Raw genomic sequence first — 8,457 nt, 5'->3', positions numbered from 1 at the left:
CTTTTAGCAGATGTCAAAATATGTGCCGATGGAAGATAACGTCCTTTTTTTAAAAAAGTGATTTGTCTTGAAACTGCTGTTACAAACTTGAAGTGGGATTATAAAACAGTACTAAATTTTTATCTACTCCATATCCATCTTTATTTTCAAAACTTTATCTTCCATTTTAAAACAGCTGACATGCCATAACTATATGCTAAATTGGGATTTTTACTCAGACAAAATTGCAACCTCAACAGGCCTGCTGGGCTATTAGGCCAAATATATCTGAGGACAAAACAAAACAGTTGCATTGTCTTAATGGCAGAGTGACACCTTCTGGACCATTTGAAAAATGCAGACTGTCTTGTGGAAATTCAGCCTTGTTTGCAAACCCTAATAGTTGTTCCTTATCACAACCAACAGCACAATCTGTAGAGTTTGGGGGGGTGGCGGAGCGTTTCAAAAAAGTCAAGATGGCTGCTATCACTGTGTAATAAAAATTCTGCCCCTTTTCACATGCACTGTGCATGTGAGGAAAATAAAGAGGGTAAGAGCTTTGAACTTAATCTCATGGTTGTCATCTAGACATTTTTAGCACTCTTGTAGATTACCCCTTGATACAGTCAAATATACAGGTGTAATCACACTAATAAAAGCATTATTTTCAGAATCACAAGTCAGATGCTTATCTGAACATCTTGAAGTGCACCGAAGTCTATTTATCTAAGGTGGGGAACCTGAAATCCCTAAATCTTGCTAAATGGTATCTCCCAGTGTTAGATACCAGAAACAGGTTCAGACTGAACCTTTGCTGGATTGTACATAGTTGACTTGTGCTAATAAAGAGCTGTTTCTTACTCTGAAGCCTGAGTGTGCCTTCATTCACCCGATCTAACACTGGCGATGAGGGTGGGATTGGAAGGCAACTAGGCAGACAAAAAAAGCACGACAATCTAGCAAACCAATCCAGCCCGGAGCACGGTGCAGCATGGAGCAGCCATCTTTGAGCGGCAAATTCAAACGTGGTCAGGAGCACAAGATGACAAGCATGCCCCACCGACTCTGTACAACCCATCCACAGAACACTGGGAATCCTACATGATGAAAAAGAAGAAGAACACCCACCAACTGAACTGCGCAGGTCTGGGCGAGCCATCAGAAAGCCCGCCTACCTGCGTGATTACGTCACAAGTCGGTTGAGCCCATCTAAGAGGGGAGGGATGTTAGATACCAGAAACATTGGTAATGATTTACACCAAGGTCCTCTGTTCCGGTGGGAACAGAGATTTAATCTGATTGGTCGAAGGGTCTGACAGTTCCCCTATAAAAGGGCCGCTGCAAACTGAACCTTCGCTGGATTGTACATAGTTGACTTGTGCTAATAAAGAGCTGTTTGTTACTCTGAAGCCTGAGTGTGCTTTCATTCACCCTATCTATCATCCAGTGTTCTAGCTGTCTTGGCCAATAGGAAGGGAGGAAGAAAAAATGTTTTTTGAAGTGGGGTGGGGTGAACGTGGATGTGAAAATTTGACATCTTGGGTGTTTATACTGATTCAAGATAAGTATCTAAGTATTTGGAGAAAAAGCAACACTGGCTTGTCAGTTGCTGCACCCACATTTGTTTAATGTGATGTTTAAATGCACATGGTTTCTTACTCGATTTTAAGAGGAGATGAATGATGCAATATAACCATTCAGAATCTTCTTGTAAAAGTGTCCGTTTGTAAGTAAACAGATAAATAAACTAAGCTGTACCATATCTTACCACAGAAGTGATGCATCCTGCACGCATATCCAAATTTTATTAACCATCTTAAGGCATCTTAAACTGCCTTCGTTTCTATTTATTTATTTATTTATTTATTAGACTTATATACCGCTTCATAGGGCTTTCAGCCCTCTCTAAGCGGTTTACAAATTTTTTAAGCAAATTGAGTCAGCAACTTGCCCCTACAGTCCGGGTCCTCATTTCACCCACCTCGGAAGGATGGAAGGCTGAGTTGACCTTGAGCCGGTGAGATTTGAACCGCTGAACTGCAGATCACAGTCAGCTAAAGTGGCCTGCAGTACTGCACCCTAACCATTGCGCCACCTTGGCTATTCTACTGTATTCTTCTCTTCTACTGTATTCTTATTATTTGTTAGGAATACTGCCAATTCCATATGACTGCAAAACACATCAATATATTTCCCACACCCAAAACATTTGATAATACCACAATTCATGTCTGCAGGATGTTGGTCAGGGTAGCTAGGTGGATGAATGTTTCCACATTCCTGCTTTGTATCCAAAATACCTTGTTAAAAAGGGAGCATTTGCCACTCTGAACAATAGAAGAGCTTCTAATTGTTTCCAGATTTTAGATTCTTTCTATGCTGCCTTCCCTTGTGATTAGAAGAAATCCAAAACTCCATATAAAGTATTCAAAAATCTAGGAATAAAATGCAAAATAATTTGGCAGCAAATATCTAGTATGAAGGAATCATCTTACTAATATTGTTGAAATCTTCTTTCTTCCAAATAATTTCTATGCCTATACATGAAGACATAGCTCTTCTGCGACATTCTAACAAAAAACCCTTACTTTTTTCAATTGTTTGCTGCAAATACTTGTTCCAAAACCTAGAAAATCAGTAGCAGTGGTAGCAAGAGATACATAAAGTTTGAATTCTTTGCTGCCATCTATGGACCTCTGGATTTTTGTAGCTATGGTTTCATAAATGTAATTTTAAAGTAGCAAAGACGAGTATTCTTGGTTAACTGTAGACCAGGGGTGTCAAACTTGATTTCATTGAGGGTCCCATCAGGGTTGTGTTTAACCTTGGAGGGTCAGGGTGGTGGTGATTTGTGGCTTGGGGTGGTTGTGGTCATGGTGAGCATGACTGGGATAGGTGTGGCCAGGGTGGGCATTTGACACAGGCTCAAGATGCATCCCCCCCCCCCGTCTTTCGTTCCACAGTTCTTTACTATAACAATTTCCCTATCTCTCCTACCAGATATTAATGGCAAACATTTATTATTTATTCTTCATACTCCACTAAACTTTTTATTTCTAAATTTATACCCCATTGTTTAATAGTACATTGCTTTGCCAGGCAGAAACACTATTTATATTATTGTATTTTTATTATTCAACTAATATAATAACATAAATAACATGATAATACAAGATCTAACAGCAGAGGTAAATTTCCAGGATACTAAATACAAATGGCTGTCAATTATATATTGTTGATTATAGATTAAATGGACCTACAGTATGTAAAATCGGGCATTAAACTGTAGTATTAACATAGGATATTGCTTGTTTTCTATCCAGATCAGGCACTTACTTGAGGCCACATAATTGTAATCCAGTCCAATCCAGTCCTCCTGTAGCACTCTGCTGGCTGAAAATGGGCCACAGAGAGACCCCATGAAGCCTGTTTTTGGCTGGCAGAGTACTGCAGGAAGCTATGGAGGTTGAAAATGGGCCGGTGGGGGATTGCATGCGCTCCCCGCTGCCTATTTTGGCCAACAGAGGCCCCGTGGGCCGGTCCTTTGATATTACCAAGCCGGCCCCACAGGCCAGATTTAAGCACCCCACAGGCCGGATCCAGACCATGGGCCTTGAGTTTGACGCCCCTGCTATAGACCCTTAAATAGTACTGATTTTATTTGTTATTTAAACTGAGATGCTCTTTATAGAGATTGGGCTTTATAAAGAGATTTTTTTAAAAAACTTTTATTTTAAAATGTCTGTAGGGTAAACAGGAAAACCCAGTTTCCCAGACTTATTATCATGGTTTTTCATGGTTATTGGTTACTGTCTGTAAAAAATTGAGGATGATTGACAGATATTTACACAATCTTCTGAACATTCTCAGTATTAACAGAATTCTCAGTTAATACTCCACGATAAATAATGTTAATTGTGATTCATCTTTACGACTTTTCCTGGTTGGAACAGCATGAGCTGCAGAAACCAGCAGGTGAAACTGTTCACAGTGTGGAGCAAACAATTCTCCTCTGCTAATAATATCCATAACTGAAGTAAATATCAAAGACCAAGCAACAAAGGGTTAGTAGTAGTAGTATAAAGAAATTGTACAAACTTCAATGGCATGTTTCTCTATGGTTGCACAGCTGGTATGGCATCACCAACAAGAACATGTTGTTATATTCCATCAGGAATTCATTATTAAATCCAGGAATTCCTCCTCTCCCTTCAGAGTTAGAAGATACTGATGCCTTTGCAACTGACTACATTTAATCTGTCTTGCTAAGAAGTGATGGAGCTGCATTTATAGTGTGGTGAGTTTTAATGACTAACTTTCTCATTGCAGAAGAAGTCAAATAAGCATGTTTTCAGGTTGGAGGAATCAACTGCAGGTTTAACTCATCTAAAGTTAAAGAAGAAGTTTGCTTCTTTTTTATGTTTAAGAAATAAAGAACTACACCACCAATTTATTTCTTCTCTGATACTTAAGGCATGCTAGTTAATATGTACCTGCCAGCATCACACAACCAAGGAGAACCTGTTTGGTGGATGCAAGGGACTCTTCTCAGTTGTTGAAGACCAAGGTTGGTCATTTGTGCCCCAGATAAGAATTATAGATTTATTTGTTCTATGATTTATTGTTTCATTCTTTCATTTGGAATCTAGCATCCGGAACCTTTTGTCCCTTCAATCCCATTTTCTTAATACCATTTGTGCATTATTGTGTTTTCAAAATTGCTTTACTTGGTTTTCATCTTGTGCTATGGATTCTCTGAACAATGGGCAGAATATAGTATCTTAAATGAATGAATGGGAGTGAGGAAGAGAAACAGAAAAGAAACAATTAAGGGGAATTTGAAATTTAAAATGTAGTTGTCCCTGCAGTCTCCTCCACGTCTCCTAACTCAGCTGATGTTCTAGCAAAGAAAGAAGAACTATTAAAGGACATTTTCCCCCTCATTCAATTGTTTGCTCAGAGCTTAGCTAAGCAAAATGAGAATAAGTGAAAATACAGAAGGAATATTTAACTGTTTCTTCATCATCTCTACATATTAAGGTGTTATTTGAGCAGTCTAGAACTTAAGAGCAGTATAGGAAACAGGAGGATAGCAGAAGGTTGGTAAATCAGTTGGTAATACAGATTTCTTCAATAAGAGTTTGAACGATTGTTTCCTGCAAATGTCCCCTCCCAACACCTCACTTATAAATCCTCTTGGGAAGGGCCCAGGCACAACCACCTGTGCGTAATTATCGTCTATGAGACTGCCTATGGAGTTGCTGCTTCCGTTTCTCAGCCCGTCTCAAATGAGCATCAGGGACAAACTGCCTTTGATCCCCCCCACTGCTCCATGCCTCAAGTGCCTCCTGGTGGCCAACCAGCCCCTTTGGTCCCTGCTCTGAGTCTGAACCTGCCCAGGGTCCTCCACATCTTCCATGGCAGCCTCATATGGTTCCTCACTATCCGAGTCCATCAGCAGCTCAACCAGATCCTGCTGGGTCACAACACTGAGTTATCAATATTTCCCTCTGAAAATCATTTATTCTCAGTCTAATCTTGGGGGGGAAATTGCCGAAGGAAGTATTGCGTATGTTACTGGGAATCTTGGAGGAAAAAAGGACACAGATCTACTAAAAACAAACTAGTGAATAAATGCTTGTAAAGTTTGAAGAAGGTTAATGTTAGTATATCCCATTCCATATCAAGCTAGGCTTCATTAAACCTCCTCCCAAATATCTATTACTTTCAGTTTAATATAAAAATGGTATTTCAATATTTATTTTACCACTAGTTTTAACTAAACTGTGGATAACTATGGATTTGTGAAAGAAGAGCTGTATTTTCTTCTGAATATTTTCAGTGTTCAGATGAAGCTTCACAAGCAGTGAAATTGACTTCCAGGTAACCCTGTTTAAAACTAAGTCATGATCATTTCCAGCATGATTGAAACTTATAAATGTTCTTTAGGAGAACATTGTCTGCTGCATTCACAGGTTCATCACCAAGGCTTTGGATGAGAGTATACAGGTGGAGGTGAACTCACTTTTCCCAGCCTCACTAGCAGTTCATTATAATCACAGTATGCTTGCACATCATTTGTGTGACAAAACGGCCCATTGAGACTGAAACACAAAAGGAAATATGAGGGTTGCATCCACAGCAGTCTTTAGAGATGTGAAGATACTCAGGAGTTTCCTGGAGCCATTATCTCTCATCTGTCTAAGTCTTATGGGAAATAAACTAAGAGTCTACTCATGTTGGGAACAGGAGATAATTATGAGAAAAAACTAAATCCAAAGAGAAAATAAATGTGTGTTGACACATAAGCTGTTGATCCTGTTTCAGCTCCTTTAACAACCTGTGGACATTTTTTTCTGGGATTTTGCCATTTAACTTTCTATAACATGGGGATTATAGTTAACAATTCTAGCAAAGCAATAACAATTAAAAAATATTGGTGCTGAAAGATGCTTCATGACAAGAGCTTGCTTGTTTTTGCTCCAGTTATCAACATGCTTGGGGTTTTAAACCAATAAATTGGCAGACAGTCAACATCTTATATGGAACACATAAATTGAGCTGGTAATGAACAGGTTTTGCTTCTCTCCATAGACCATAGCATAGAAATGTTTCCATTTAGATTGATGGGCTCAAGGTAGCGGCATAACTAGCATATTTGACACCTGGATTTTTAACACTCCCTCCTTCTTTGCTGTGAGCCAGTTTTGTGTAGTAATAAAGTCATCAGACCAGAAACCAAGAGCTTGCAAGTTCTAGCCTGGACACAGTCAGAAAGCAAACCTGTATTAAAAGGACCAGATTTTATTCTTTGTCCTACAAATATTTGCCTCTAATGTAGTTTTAGGTGCAGTGCTCATCTAAAACCATAAAGAGATGGACCACTTCTTCCTCCTCCCAAAAGAGCAAAGATACAGTAAAATTGATAAAGAGACATGTGCACTAAAATGGGCAATAGATGTTCTGCAGGAATATCTATGGGGTTGGGAATCCTCTCATCAACCACTCAGTTGATTAAAACAAATAAAGGATAAAATTCATGTCTGACCAATAGTATTTGACACTACAACCATATATCAATTTAATATTGAACATCAAGCTAGACAGCAACAATCTCTCCAATCCTTATAGGAAATTATAAGGAAACCTCCTTTCTAGAGTCCAGTACTTTTAAGTCTCTCTTGAGTTTGGATCAATCCAATTGTATATAGTTTTAAAAACTATATGACACTGATATCCCTACATGCAACTTCTAGAAAGTTCCTTTGTTCTTATGATGAAATGCAAGAAAATAGTTAACTGAGAACTTTTTATGTAGAAGTGGAGTCAGAAAGCTAAGAAAACTTGGAAAAAGAGAGAGACTTGAATAGAAAGGCAGTTGATAGATGACCCCACAACATCTTGCATACCTGAGGCAGCCTAAAGTCATTTAGCTTCTGAGCACTAAATTCATGTTCATAGCAATTAATAGGCCCTGTAGAGTTTTGTCATAAAGTGCAGAAAGAGAGCTAGCTCATGCAATCTCCCTTTGCCTGCCAAATCCTTTGGGCAGTTTGGAGAGAGACTAGCGAAATCTGGATGTCCAAGCTGTCTGTCAAAACCATCCAAATCAACAATACTACTATGAGAGATGGTTTTCCTGACAGCTGGTGACATTTTGAAGGGGTTGGGAGGGCAACCCAGGGAAATGAGAAAACTGTCTGAAAGCCAGGATGGAACATTGACAGTGAGAACAGCGAAACCTATATTGGTTTAGTTTCCTGTTACCTCACAGGTGTAAGCTGGACAAAGAGCCAGAATAAAAGAGAGAGCCAGAGAGGGAAAGGGAAGGATACAAATCACTACTGCACATTATAAAGGAAATGAAAAGAGAGAGATTGGTAGATCTTGTGGAAAAATAAACTATCTTTCTATATCACTGAAACAGAAGCAGCTTGTAGCCATACCATATTTTCAGTTGTTAAATGAATGGTTGAATGTTACAAACCCTTTGGCCAACCAATGTAGCACAACAAACTCCTAATAAACTGGAGTATCGTTTTTAAAATAAATAAAATTAATATAACATTATCAATTCAATTGCATTGACTGGCTCCTTAATAGCAATACAAAAGAACTTTGCTTCATTTTAGATATATCAGGGCTTAAAACTATAAAACATCAAGGCAATGAATCCTTTCTCCCAGGGAACCCTGAAAGTAGAGGATTGTTTTTTTTAAAGATACTTTTTAGTGCCCTGATAGAGAATATAATAGAGGAGAACATGTCTCATGGTTTGCATATATAACTGAAACTTTCTCATTCCTTGAGAAGCTCATATTCCAAATTAGATGATGGAAATGCACCTAAACAGGCCTCAGTGAAATAAATCCTGTTTTTAAAGAAACTACCTGAGGTGCGTCTAGGACCACTTGCCATGGTCAACTTGCCACAGTCAACCAAGAAAATGTGGTTTAAATGTATTCTTAACTAGATCTG

This window comes from Thamnophis elegans, chromosome 4, assembly GCF_009769535.1.
Source record: "Thamnophis elegans isolate rThaEle1 chromosome 4, rThaEle1.pri, whole genome shotgun sequence".
NCBI lineage: Eukaryota > Metazoa > Chordata > Lepidosauria > Squamata > Colubridae > Thamnophis > Thamnophis elegans.
Note: the sequence above shows the minus strand (reverse complement) of the source record.